The sequence below is a fragment of the Arachis duranensis genome, chromosome 3 (assembly GCF_000817695.3).
Source record: "Arachis duranensis cultivar V14167 chromosome 3, aradu.V14167.gnm2.J7QH, whole genome shotgun sequence".
Classification (NCBI taxonomy): domain Eukaryota; kingdom Viridiplantae; phylum Streptophyta; class Magnoliopsida; order Fabales; family Fabaceae; genus Arachis; species Arachis duranensis.
The window spans coordinates 87,301,471-87,316,373 of NC_029774.3; the positions used below are offsets into that span (position 1 = coordinate 87,301,471).

The following is a 14,903-nucleotide window of genomic DNA, read 5'->3' on the forward strand; positions in this document are numbered from 1 at the left end:
AAGGGTTGATCAGATCCTCTTGGCTCCATCCATCTTTGATTGACTAGACCTTGATGCATAGCCCTGTTATAGCTTCCATTCCTTGTAACAAAAGTAGAACCAAACTCAAAGCGAGAGGGGTGAGAATTCATAGTAGTTATCAGAAATAAGGGGGGGAATAGAAACAAATAAACAAGTAAAAGAGAAATATTTACAATAACCAATAATAAGGCACAGGTTTGCAATTCCCCGGCAACGGCACCATTTTGACGTTAGGATTTTTGCTAGTAAAGAATTTTATAAAAATATAGTTGCGTTGTAAGTATAGATTCTAAACCAACAGAAAATCCCTTCGCACAAACATTTGGTTGTCACAAGTAACAAACCCCTAAATAAATTGATAACCGAAGTATTCAAACCTCGGGTCATCTTCTCAAGGAATTGTAGGGAGGTATGTTCTTATTATTGGTTATGCAAAGGTATATACTGGGGTTTTAAAAAGGGTTGAACAAGTAATTTAATTGACAAGAAAAAATAAATAAATGACTATAAAATAAACTCTTGGCAAGATATGAGAAATTGGAAGTCCTATCCTAGTTATCCTTAACAGGTGTGATGAGAATTGGGTTTTAATCCCACTTAGTTAACCTTTACTAAAGCAAAGGAAAGTCAAGTGGACTAATTAGTTTGATCCTCAAGTCCTAGTCAATCCCTGTGGGAAGACTAGCTTTAGAGCGGTCTAGATCAATTAGAATCTGCCAATTTCAACCACTGCTGAGTTTGATAACTCAAGAGTTACCAATTAATCAACCAAAGGCAAAAGGGAATAAAATCTACTTGAATGAAAATAATTTGGATAGAGCCCAAGCATCAATAACCTAAATTAGAGAAAACAATCATAAGTCTAAAATACCTCAAATTATATTAATTAAGAAAATCCTAACATGAAAAGTTCATAAGCCAAATAGGCAACATAAGTAATAGAAGCATTAAAGCATCTGGAAGTAAAAGAGAAATTTAAAGTAAAAGGAATATTAAACCTGATGAAGAGTCGAAATCCTAAATCCTTTAAGAGGAATCCTAATCCTAAATCCTAAGAGAGAGGAGAGAACCTCTCTCTCTAAAAACTACATCTAAAACCTAAAATTGAATTATGATCTGATATGAATTCCTCCTTTGAGTCTCTGCATGTTCCCTGAGTTTAATTTGTGTTTTTGGGCCAAAAATTGGGTTGAAATGTGGCCCAGAATCTCTGCCAGCGACTTTTGTAATTCTGCAGATCGCGCACGTCATGTTACCGCGTCGTCCACGCGATCGCGTCACTCAGCATTTTTCGTACCACGCGTGCGCGTCGTCCACGCATTCGCATCGTTTGTGCAGCTTCCAATCCGCGCGGTCGCGTCAGGCACGCAAACGTGTCAATCTGATTTCTTCCATTTTGCGCGGTCGCGTGAGCCATGCGACCGCTTGACTTCTTGCTGGTTATCTCCTCAATTCCTTGTGTTCCTTCCATTTTTGCATCCTTCCTCTTCATTATCTAAGCCATTCCTGCCCTATGAAGCCTGAAACACTTAACACACATATCAAGGCATCGAATGGTAGTAAGAGAGAATTAAGATTAGCTAAATTGAGACCAAAGAAGCATGTTTCCAATCATAGAACTGAACTAGGAAGGAATTGTAAAATCATGCAAATCATAAGAATAAGTGGGTGAAAAGCTTGATAAAACCACTCAATTAAATACAATATAAACCATAAAATAGTGATTTATCAGACATTCATCAGTATAATGACTATAATCAGTGCAAATCACACATACTCTTTGTGGAACCAACTGTTGGCTTTGTTGTGGCAGGGGAGGCTGAGATTGTTGTGCTTGTTGTTGATTAAACTGCATCTGTTTTAGTAGGTTGGTCATTTTACATATACTCTGGGTCAGAGCAGTAGTCTCCTTGCTAGAGGAAACCTCAGCAATAATTTTTGGGTGGCTGTGCCTATGCCTATGATTCCTAGTGGATTCAACTAAGTCGCTGATCAATTGCCATGCTTCATCTTCGGTCTTGTACTTTTTCATAGAACCATTACTAGCACATTCTAATGTGGTCTTATTCTGAGGCTTCATGCCTTGTGTGAAGTAGCTGATCAATACCATCTTGCCAATCATGTGATGGGGGCATGCGTCCAAGAGATTGTTGAAGCGCTCCCAATATTCATAGAGAGTCTCAGATTTACCTTGAATAATCATAGAAATTTCTTTTCTCAATCTATTAGTAACTTCAGCTGGAAAGTATTTTTCCAAAAATTCTCTTCTATGCATATCCCAATTAGTAACAGTCGCTTCAGATTGAGTGTAGTACCATTCCCTCGCCTTTCCCTCAAGAGAAAACGGGAAAGCAGTTAATAGAATAGAAGTTTCATCTGCACCATGACGCTTAACAGTAGAACAGGCTGTCTGGAAATCCCTAAGGTGCTTAATAGGCTCTTGAGTAGGTAAGCCATGAAACTTGGGCAACAAGTTGATTAGTGCAGTTTTCAGCTCAAAATCTACAGCCAGAGTTGGGTGATGCACTTGATACGACTGCAGTGTAAAATCTGGGGCTCTAGCTTCTTGAAGAGTAATCCTCCTAAGTGCTGCCATGTTAACTACACGTGAATCAACTGAATCAGTAGAAAATGAGCTTGTTTCGCTTTCAGATGGTGGTTCAGATTCGCCCTTAGATGAGATTGGTGAATTGATAACAATCACTTCACCATCCTCAGAGGCTAACCGACGTCGAGCTCGCCTAATACGTGAAAGAGTTCTTTCAATTTCAGGATCAAAAGCGGCTAAGCTCGGATCAGGAAATGAACACGTCATTCAATGAGAAAAACATAGAGCTCATGGTAACAAAACAAAATAAAATAAAATGCAAATAAATAAATTCCAACCAATGAATTAGCAAGCTATTGCAACTCCCCGGCAACGGCACCAAAGATTGACGGAGGAAGAAATTGATCGATTAAGAATTTAATGGAATAAATACGTTGCAAGTACAATTCTTAACCAGTGAAAATCCGCCTATTAATTTAAAAGGGTTGTCACAAAATTAGAATAAAAATACTGGGAGTATGAATCCCAGGTCGTCTCCCAATGAGTTGACAAAAGAGTGCAGCTTATTGGTTAGAGGTTTTCCAAGAAATGTTGAGTTTAAGAAACAGGAAAATAAATAAGAGAATTTATGTAATTTAAATAAAGATCTTGACTGGGAGAAGATTTATTGGAAGTTCTATCCTTGTTGGATTTTTCTCAAGATCCATTGATAATTGGTAGTTGTTTCCACTTAGTTATCCTTTACTGAATAAAGGAAAGTCAAGTAAGTTGGAAGTCAACTTCTATTCACAAGTTCTAATCCTCTCCCTTGGGAAGGATTAGAGTTAGTGACTAGAGAGTCAACTAACAATAAACCCAATTACAATTTGACACTTGAGTATTCCAACTCAAGGTTCTCCTTTTAATCAACTCTCAATCAAGTTGCGAAACTACTCCATTATCATGAATGCAGACTTCACAAAATTAAAAGGAAAAAAAAAGAAAGGCATGATAAACAATAATAAAAGATCAATTAAAAATAAAAATAGTTCTTGTATTAATAAACTCTAAAAATAATCCAATTGTAACTCTGAACAAATTAAGGATATGAAAGAGTAAGTAAAAAATAAGAAAACAAATTAGAATGACGAAGTGTTGGCAGAGGTAACAACTTTTCTCAATATCCAAATCCAAAAGCAAATAAAATTCTAAGAACTATGAATGTGTAGAGAGAAAACCTGGAGGAGGAGTAAAATCCAATCTAAAAACTAAAAACTATCCTAATGAGAATCTCCCTGAGTCTCTGCATGTTCCCCAGCTTTAGTCTGGGTTTCTAGGCCAAAAACTGGGTCAAAATGCGGCCCGAAATCGCCCCCAGTGATTTCTGTAAATTCTGCAAATCGCGCATGTCACGCGTACGCGTCGTCCACGCGATCGCGTCATCTAGGATTTTTCCTCGCAACGCGTACGCGTCATCCACGCAGATTTCAATCCATGCATTCGCGTCAGGCACGCGAATGCATCACTGCGATTTTCTCCATTTCACGCGGTCACATGAGCCATGCGTCCGCATCGGTGTTCGCTGGCCATCTCCTTGGTTTCTTGTGTTCCTTCCATTTTTGCAAGCTTTCTCTCCATTCTCTAAGCCGTTCCTGCCCTATGAAGCCTGAAACACTTAACACACGTATCACGTCATCGAATGATATAAAAGAGAATTAAAATACACAATAAAAATATCTCTAGGAAGCAAGTTTTTAACCATAGAACAACTTTGGGAAGAAATTGTAATATCATGCTAATCATATGAATAAATGGGTAAAGACTTGATAAAACCACTCAATTAAACACAATATAAATCATAAAATAATGGTTTATCACTTGTGACAAACAAATTTTTGTATGAAACGATTGTTGTTGGTTTAGAAACTATACTTGCAACGAGAATTTATTGTGAATTCTAAACCGTCAAAAATCCGATCATCAGAGTCCCGCAACAATGACCATGGAAAGCTTTTTTATTTTATTTTGGACGTGGCTTTGGGCCAGCAGTCACTCACCTTTGAATGCGGTCATTCTGTGTCGGCTAACTAAATTAATCTGATCTAACGAAATCTCCATCACAAAAACACCGTTAGCACCACTTGCCCGTTTATGATTATTTTCGCGCACGCGATCATACAATCACCCATGATCGTCACAAGATTCCATGGAACACCCAACTGACCAGCAACTCCTAGCTTGATGAATAGGATGATGATGCCAAGGCATCTTAGGCTAGTTTCACGAGCCTTTTTCTTTTGTTTTTAGTAGGTTTTATGCAACTTCTTTAGCTATAAGTAAGCAATTGGGTTAAAAATTCATGTATGCCTAGATTCATTCAACCATGGTTATTTTTATGCAATTTCATGAGAATTATGCCATAATTACTTGTATGCTAAGAATGATGCAATCTCTCATGATATTAGAAAGGCTTTGATGCATGTATTGGTTGATGACAGGTGAAGAATTGCATGGAAGGAGGTTGAAGAATGGCCATGGAAAGGATGAAGAGAAAGCAATGTTGGTGGCCAAAGTTGGACCACCAAGGTTACCTCAAACATTGAGAGGGAAGGCAGAGCAAATCTGCTGCATAATTCTGATACTCACGTTGGAGGGAGCGTTGGTGAGCCAGCATTACCTCCAACGCTTGATACAAAGTGCTTTCTAAAAAAAATGGAAAAATTGTGGCAACGCGTATGCGTGCAATACGCGCATGCGTGGATTGTGAAATTTTGACAATCCACGCGCATGCGCAAGTAACGCGCACGCATGGATAGGCCAACGTTGGAGGGAACGTTGCAAGTCCAACGTTGAGGCCAACGTGCGTGATCTGAGCTTTAAAACTTGATTTTTGAAAAATCACATCGACGTGCATGCGTATGCTATGCGTACGCGTGAGCGTGAAATTTGGCAATCCATGCACACACATAGGTGATGCGCACGCGTGGATGAATCAACATTGGAGGGAGCATTGTTGGTCCAACGCTGAGGCCAACGTGCACGAAAATGTTTCAAAATTGGATTTGGGAATTGTGCTTCCACGCGCATGCGTAGAAGACGTGCACGCATGGATGAGCATTTTGGTCCCAAGCGTGCGCAAGCATTGGCACCGCAAACGCATGAAGTGGTAAATTTACCATCCACACGCCCGCGTATGTCACGCGTACGCGTGGACAAGAAAATGTTGGCAATTTAATTTTGAGTCAAACATTGCTCAAAACATCCAAAATCATTTTTCTCTGAAGGATGTTTGACTCAATGTTTGCTCTCAAACGTGAACTCAAACGTGGGCATTAGAACTTTGCATTTCAAAGCACCTCTCGTCTCAACAGCATGGGAGCCAATTGGATCAACTTCAACAAAGGCCAAAAGCCCAATTGAGATGATTTGAAAATCAATTGAAGAAATTAGTATAAATAGCTTAGAGTTCAAGTTACGGACAGAGTATTGAAACTTTGCAAATTTTCCTTTTCTGCAACTTTGTCAATTCTGCAATGTATCTTTCAATTTCATTTTTCATTCTGAGAGCTATGAACAACTAAACCTCTTCCATTGGGTTAGGGAGTTCTATTGTAATTCAATGGATCAATATTAGTTTTCATCTTCTTTTTCTTTCTTTTCTCTTGATTTTTGTTAGAAAGCTTTCGATCTTAATTCAATTGGGTAGTTGTCTTGACAGAGAAGCTATCCATAATTGGAATTTCTCTCATCCTTGAGAGAGGGATGAGGAATTCATGCTAGAAATACTTTCTCACATTGGATTAGATTGGGGGTTGGATGAATATTGTGACATTTAATCCTACCAATAGTTTAATCTATGAATTTGTGTGGTATAGTAAGTGACCGAACTTCAACTCTTCCCATGAGCAATTAAATCAAGACATTGGGCAATTGTTCATGCTTAGAGAGATTGGTGAGCCAAGACATTGGGATCCAATCATCTAAGATTGCCAAGCAAAGTCAATGAATGCATTGATTGAGGAAGAAATGAAAATGATTTTATCCGGAGAGTTCAATATCTCCTAAGATTGCCAAGCAAAGTCAATGAATGCATGGAAGGAGGTTGAAGAATGGCCATGAAAAGGATGAAGAGGAAGCAACATTGAGAGGGAAGGAAAAGCAAAATCTGCTGCATAATTTTGATACCCACGTTCGAGGGAGCGTTGGTGAGCCAACGTTACCTCCAACGCTTGATACAAATTGTTTTCTGAAAATGGAAAAATTGTGGTGACGCGTACACGTGCGCGTGGATAGGCCAACGTTGGAGGGAACATTGCCGTTCCAACGTTGAGGCCAACGTGCGCAATCTGAGCTCTAAAACTTGATTTTTGAAAAAGCGCATCGACACGTATGCGTTTGCTACGCATACGCGTGAGTGTGAAATTTGGCAATCCACGCGCACGCATTGGTGACGTGCACGCATGGATGAATCAACATTGGAGGGAGCGTTGTTGGTCCAATGCTAAGGTCAACGTGCGCAAAACCGTTTCAAAATTAGATTTGGGAATTGTGCTTCCACGCGTGGATGAGCATTTCGGTCCCAATCGCGCGCAAGCATTGGCAGCGCAAACGCGTGAAGTGGTAAATTTGCATCCACGCGTACGCGTATGTCACGCATACGTGCAGACAAGAAAATGTTGGCACTCCAACGTTGAGTCAAACGTTGGTCAAAACGTCCAAAATCATTTTCCTCTGAAGGACGTTTGACTCAACGTTTGCCCTCAAACGTACAGAACTCTGCATTTCAAAGCACCTCTCGTCTCAACAGCATATGAGCCAATTAGATCAACTTTAACAAAGGACAAAAGCCTAATTGAGATGATTCGAAGATCAATTGAAGAAATTAGTATAAATATCTTAGAGTTCAAGTTAGTTAGGGGGCTTACGCACGGAGTATTAAAACTCTGCGAATTTTCTTTTTCTGCAACTTTGTCAATTCTGTAATGTATCTTTCATTTTCATTTTTCATTCTGAGAGCTATGAACAACTAAACCCCTTCCATTGGGTTAGGGAGCTCTGTTGGAATTCAATGGATTAATATTAGTTTTCATCTTCTTCTTCTTTCTTTTCTCTTGATTTTTGTTAGAAAGCTTTTGATCTTAATTCAATTGGGTAGTTGTCTTGATAGAGAAGCTTTCCATAATTGAAATTCCTCTGATCCTTGAGAGAGGGATGGAGAATTCATGCTAGAAATACTTTCTTACATTGGATTAAATTGGGGGACATTAGATTTGATTGGGGGTTGGATGGATATTGTGATATTTAATCCTACCAATACTTTGATATATGAATTTGTGTGGTATAGTCAGTGACTGAACTTCAACTCTTCCCATGAGCAATTAAATCAAGACATTGGGCAATTGTTCATGCTTAGAGAGATTGGTGAGCCAAGATATTGGGATCCAATCATCTAAGATTGCCAAGCAAAGTCAATGAATGCATTGATTGAGGAAGAAATGAAAATAATTTTATCCGGAGAGTTCAATATCTCCTGAAACCCAATGAATTCCCTATTCTGATCTTACCCATTCTATTTACATTCTGTTCTTTTATTTCATGCTAAATTTCCTTTCCCATTTAATTTCTTACAATTTAAGCTTCTGCACTTTAATTACTTGCAATTTAAGTTTCTGCTCTTATTATTCTGTAATTTAATTTCTGTTCATTTACATTTCTTGCACTTTAAGTTTCCTGCCAATTTACATTCTGTAATCCCAATTTCAAATCTGATTCGGTTCAACTAGATCAATCTTCCAATTAACGTTGATCAACCAAGCAATCACTGTGGGATTCGACCTCACTCAATAGTGAGTTTTTACTTGACGATAATTCGGTGCACTTGCCAGTAGAAAATTGTTGAGAGACAGTTTTCGTGTATCAGATGACGCACATCAAGTCCAAGTCAATCTTGCACCATATGGTCGATAGTCCGAGCGGGGATCATTCATATTTGACCAAGTATGGGATCCCATCGAGCACATGCATCTTCTGCACGTGCTGAATTGAGCTACGATTTATCCTAATCTTGCTCCGAAGAAAGGTGCCTGCATCCAAAACGACCACATACGTTTCAATTGTGGCACCACGTCCACCCAGTTGACCCACACGCCCTTACCAAGGTGGAACACTGAGCTCACACCGAGGTGAGTGAGACGCTGATCGTTTATGTACTCATGTTTCCAGCATCCGTCTACGGAATTAAAAATATTGCAGTGCAAAAACCTGTCTATGAGGTGCCTCTTTGACATGTAGACAACGTAGTAACTGTCTGTTCCCGTCCGGTATCTGAATGGGTATCCGATAACGGCTTGTCTATATAGGGTGTCGGCCGAATCGTCCAGTTGCCGAGCGACTCACAACAGTGGGTTCCATACCATAAGTCTTGTATCAAAATCTGCCCGGCTATACCGGACACAGATCATACCGCATTCAGAGCTGATAACACTCAACCATCCACGAGGACCCAGTTGTTCAAGCATTGTCATGACTACTCTTCCTCCGTCTAGATAGTCCACAAGATAGAAAGATACTCTTGAACAGTGCGTCTCCTAGCCATCAATCTGGAGCAACACCTTATGGTGTTTCCCGCTATTTGCGAGCATGTTGTCCCTCCTAAATTCGTCGGAAGACAGTCGGACACGCCAAGTTGTGCTTGCGGTTCTACATCTCGCCGCCGTCTTTGGGTCTGTCTGGGTGAATATCTCCATCAAGATATCATCCGGAAATACCTGATCACCCATATCAGCCAACGACTCTGCCAAATAATTTGCCATATACCAACTATTTTTCTTTTCCTTTTTTTTCAAATTATATGCCGTGAACTAGACTATCTAGAATAAAATAAAGTAAACACTTAAGGGAAGCATGTACCACATACTTTCTCACTTTTGCTACATTGTAGAGTTGAGGCACGCGTAGAGTTGTGCATCATGATGGGTCTGACGCTTATGTTCCGCAGATAGCTATAACGAGCCGTCACTCACATCACATCAATAAACGTAAATGTCCCTTAAATAAAAACAATATGAAACAATAAATTAACATCATTTTTCAAGGAATAACAAGAGATTAGGTAACAATAAATTTGATTTATTCCAGAAACAAAGAAAATAGGAGATTGCATTGGGAAGAGTCCTGCAATAATGACCATGGAAAGCCTTTTTTTTTACGTGACTTTGGGCCAGCAATCCGACCCAGACCAACACAACAGAAACAATTTGCCCCACACCCCAACCCAGTTCCCGCACCCGATCTAGATGAAACCTGACCCTACCAGAACCTTAGCTTTGCTCTTCATCCTCCTTCATGCTTTGTTCTCCCACTACTATCACTGTTTCCTTCAGCTCACCTGAGGTTTGATGCATTATAAATAAGGATGAGGATTTGGGAATTGATGGGTGGGGCTGTAGGGTTGAGTGTTTAGGGTTGAGGGGTTAGGGGTTAGGGTTTAGGGTTTATGATTTATAGTTTAAGGTTTATGGGTTAGGGTTTAGGGTTTAGGGTTGAGAGTTTATGGTTTATGATTTATAGTTTAAGGTTTAGAAGTTAGTGTTGAGTATTTAGGGTTTAGGATTTATGGTTTAGGATTTATGGTTTATGGTTTAGAGTTTAGGATTTAGAATTTATAGTTTAAGGTTTATGGGTTAGGATTTAGGGTTTAGGGTTTAAGGTTTAGGGTTGAGGATTTATGGTTTATGATTTATAGTTTAAGGTTTAGGGGTTAGGGTTGAATGTTTAGGGTTGAGGGTTTAGGATTTAGGGTTTCGGGGTTTATGGTTGAGGGGTTAGGGGTTAGGGTTTAGGGTTTAGGGTTTATGATTTATAGTTTAGGGTTTATGGGTTAGGGTTTAGGGTTTAGGGTTTAAGGTTGAGGGTTTATGATTTATGATTTACAGTTTAAGGTTTAGGGGTTCGTGTTGAGTATTTAAAGTTGAGGGTTTAGGTTTTATGGTTTAGGGTTTAGGATTTAGGGTTTAGGGTTTAGGATAGTTTAAGGTTTATGGGTTAGGGTTTAGGGTTGAGGGTTGAGGGTTTATAGTTTATGATTTATAGTTTAAGGTTTAGGGGTTAGTGCTGAGTGTTTAGGGTTGAGTGTTTAGGGTTGAGGGTTTAGAGTTTATGGTTTATGGTTTAGGATTTAAGGTTTAAGGTTTATGGGTTATAGTTGAGGGGTTAAGGTTTAGGATTTAGGGTTTAGGGTTTATGATTTATAGTTTAAGTTTTAGTGATTAGAGTTTAGGGTTTAGGGTTTAGGGTTTATGTTTAAAGGTTGATGGTTTAGGGTTTAGGGTGTATGTTTAGGCTTTATGGTTGATATTTTTGGGTGTATGGTTTAGGGTTTATGGTTTAGTGTTTAGGGTTGAGGGTTTAGGTTTTATGGTTTAGGGTTGAGGGTTTAGTGTTTGGGGTTTATGATTTAGGGTTTGGGGTTTAGGGTTTGGGGTTTAGGGTTTAGATTTTAGGGTTTAAGGTTTAGGGTTTAGGGTTTATAGTTTAGTGTTTAAGGTTTAGGATTTAGGGGTTATGGTTGAGGGTTTAGGGTTTATAGTATATGGTTTTGGATTTAGGGTTTATGGTTTAGGGTTTGTGGTTTAAGGTTTAGGGTTTAGGGTTGATGGATGAGAGTTTAGGGTTTAGGGTGTAGGGTTTAGGGTTTAGGGTTTAGGGTTTAAGGTTTGGGGTTTAGGATTTATGGTTTATGGTTTAGGGTTTAGGGTTTAGGATTTAGGGTTTATGGTTGAGGGGTTAGGGTTTATGGTTTTTATTGCCTATTAATGTTGGTTAATAAAACAATAAAATTAAAAATAACGCAACGAGATTTTGGGGCAATTGTGCCCGTAACTGGGAGAAAAATAGAGACTACTATACTGCACACGATAGTGGAAAGCGACATCTGTGACTAATTTCCTTGTACTGCACACGATGCTAAACTTTATGACGCGCTAACCAATAGCCTAGGTAGCAGCAGACAAGCAGATGTATATGTCAAACGGGGGTATGGGACAATACACTGTGTATATACAGATATATGCTTAAACGAGTATGGCACAATCTTTGGACAAACCGGTTAATACATACGATGGGAAAGGAACCGGATAGCTAAAGGCATCTAATTTATTAGCCATTTTGGCTTTGTCCCATTTCCCAACAAATGCCTTTTGACGGTGTAGGCAAAAAAAGCAAAACGCCCGTTGCATATATAGCTCGTATTCCCATGCCTATACGATATAATCAATTAAAATAAAATAATGGCCCTGTTGTATTGATTGGGGGCGAAGGCATGGTCAGACTTTGCACTGTAATGGAAGCCTGTTGGAGTATTGGATAGACTTGACCTTAATCGTCCCAGAATAGGTAATTGCAAAAGGAAATTCTCTCGTATCATGGCACTCAGAATTTTCATTTTTGGATACGTAACAGACTCTAAAACAATCCCACATACGAAGGTACCATACGGGTGAAAGATTTGTTGCGGATTTGACGACTACAATAAATACCCGTGACTCCACCCACAATACCGCAAAGATAAACACATCATACTCCCAAAATGGAGCACACAACCATCAGCATTTACAAGAATATTTGGAATTAAATAAACCCACTTACCCTTCTAAACCACCATTATTCGAAACACAAACAACAATGGGCGACAAAGAATCATGCTCAAGGTCCGACGGTGACACACACAATAGGTTATACAAGTTTCATTTATGATGTCTAGAATACAACAAAATGCATTACGTTGCATATACGTGGTAGAGGAATATTAGCATTAACAGCCACGTACGGGGTACATGCAGGGACGTATGCGAAGCGGTCCATGATGTAGATGCCGTTGAGCAGCGTAGCCCCCGCAACCATCTGAGGTAAATCTTCTGCTCAGGTGTACTGCACACATTCTTTCAACAAATAACTGATTCGTTGGCATCCTTTTGTCTTGATATGTAGCTTCTCGGTGGACCCAAAACTTCTTCCGAAACCTCAGACATAGGTCTACTTCTGGAGAATGTTACTAAGGTAAAAGGTGTTCAGATCCAGCCGGAGGAGGACTAGTCATTTTCGAAGATCGGTATCATCATCAAGGACTTGATGAGGGGCCTCGTGGAAAAGTTCTAGGTTAGGATTTACTCCTTGGCCTTGTATTTAACGTGTCTTGTTGGTGACCCTTATCCTAAATGGGTTTAGCTTACACTTTGACAAAGGGACCTCAAGAGAGAAACTGACAACCCAGCTGCTGCAAGTCGCGAAAAAGCCATCGTGTTGTTGGACTCCGATGGGGAGACGGATGAACAGTCAACCCTACAGTCCATGAAAATTGCATCTGGCATCGCAGGTGGAACGTTGATTGCCCCGGATTCGGCTGAGAGGAGTACTACACCCTTGAAAGGAACCGACAGCATCATGTGAAAGTTGTTCCGCATACCACCATCGGCCACAAGGAATGCCTAACGGCCATGTTTCGGTGAGGGAACGGATAGATCTGTACGAACTGGCTCCAACAGCAAAAAGTCTACCCATTCAACGAGCAAGAAGGTAAATAATTGGTTAGTTAGGTTAATCCCAAATACGACTACTGACCGACGTTAGACAAACATGTATCATAGATGAGGTTCAAGATCACCCCTGTCATGGACTTCAACAACCAACAGTCGGCCTTATTCTGCCTATGTGTTTGACAGGAATCTTGATCCATGGTAAAACTCGACGCCTTGGTGTTTAAACCCGCCTATCGCGGTTATTATACCGTCTTAACACTTTCTTCATACTGTAGTGATGAACATGTTCGCATTGGAATCAAGTCGGCAGACAGATCTAATATACACAGCTTACTACCGGGAAATGACGTTGATAACAAGGTATGGCACTTGTTTAGGCTTGTTTTGACGAGGAAAAGCACATATGATGTATCGCGATTCACCATCAAATTTTGGTTTGCTGTTCTTGTTTACCAGATCATCTATATGGTTGCCCTGATAATGAGTGGTGCTGAGATCCTTGCCACGTCCCCCTCGTACTGGTGCCTTCCTCCGTCGATCTCAGTAACTTAACTCTGTCTAATGTTGGTACTCGAAATGAATCATTGCACCATTGACGCTCGTTCACAGTCGTCGGCGATCGGATATAGAACACAACTTATTTTATTCGTCAACGTTATCTTTGTAGGACGATATTTTAAACGGGGTGACGACAGAACTAATGCTTAATCGTTACATGGAAAAATGTATGAGGCCATCCAGATTCCTCGAACTTGTCTGTTAACAGAGAAATATTTGTTAATCTAAACCTAAACCACGAACAAGTGTCTTCCGTGGATTAACAACACATGTTTATTTTGTGCAAATTTTTGTCCCCATGCTGAACGCGTTGGGCCATTGGTTTTTGATGCTCGTGTCTTTCAAAGACCGGACAATTTACAACCTTGATTCATCGCCGAACTAGTTCGAGATGCCGCACTGGGAAGATCGGATCTAGAAAACGGTAACCCAAGAATTTTTATCGTAGTCTTTACTTTGGCATACCATGCAACATGACGTGCATAAAAGTGTTCTGACTTATGTTTCGCGGTTCGTGTAGGCAAGGGTCTTATACGACATGACACAGGAAGTATACGAGAAGTATTTAATGAATTCACAAAGCAACTTCGGAGATTTCCCGATAAGGAGCCTCATAGGGATACCAAATTGTGGGCAGAGGTATGTTATTACCCAGTAAAACATGCATGCAAGCCATCTACGCATTTCACGGTTATCTATAATATATACTGACGGTTACTATTTATTCGTCCGATCAACATTCTGCATGAACTCTGGGATCTGGGTCATGGGTGGCTCAATGATGAGCGGATAATTTGTACGCTTTTTGGCATTGTTTTTAGTATGTTTTTAGTATGATCTAGTTAGTTTTTAGTATATTTTTATTAGTTTTTAGTTAAAATTCACTTTTCTGGACTTTACTATGAGTTTGTGTGTTTTTCTGTGATTTTAGGTATTTTCTGGCTGAAATTGAGGGACCTGAGCAAAAATCTGATTCAGAGACTAAAAAGGACTGCAGATGCTGTTGGATTCTGATCTCCCTGCACTCGAAGTGGATTTTATGGAGCTACACAAGCCCAATTGGCGCGCTTTTAACGGCGTTGGAAAGTAGACATCCGGGGCTTTCCATCAATATATGATAGTCCATACTTTGCCCAAGATTTGATGGCCCAAATCGGCGTTCCAAATGAGCTCAAAACTGCCCAGCATTAAACGCCGGAACTGGCACAAGAATGGAAGTTAAACGCCCAAACTGGCACCAAAGCTGGCGTTTAACTCCAAGA

At 39.9% G+C, this 14,903-nt stretch overlaps 1 non-coding gene across 1 annotated transcript; it reads left to right on the forward strand.

Annotated features, from left to right (window-relative positions):
* The first annotated feature begins 2,141 nt into the window (after positions 1-2,141).
* LOC127745871 (small nucleolar RNA R71) lies at positions 2,142-2,245 on the forward strand. Its single transcript, XR_008007495.1, has one exon. It is a non-coding gene; the product is annotated as a small nucleolar RNA R71 (small nucleolar RNA).
* The last annotated feature ends 12,658 nt before the right edge of the window (positions 2,246-14,903 follow it).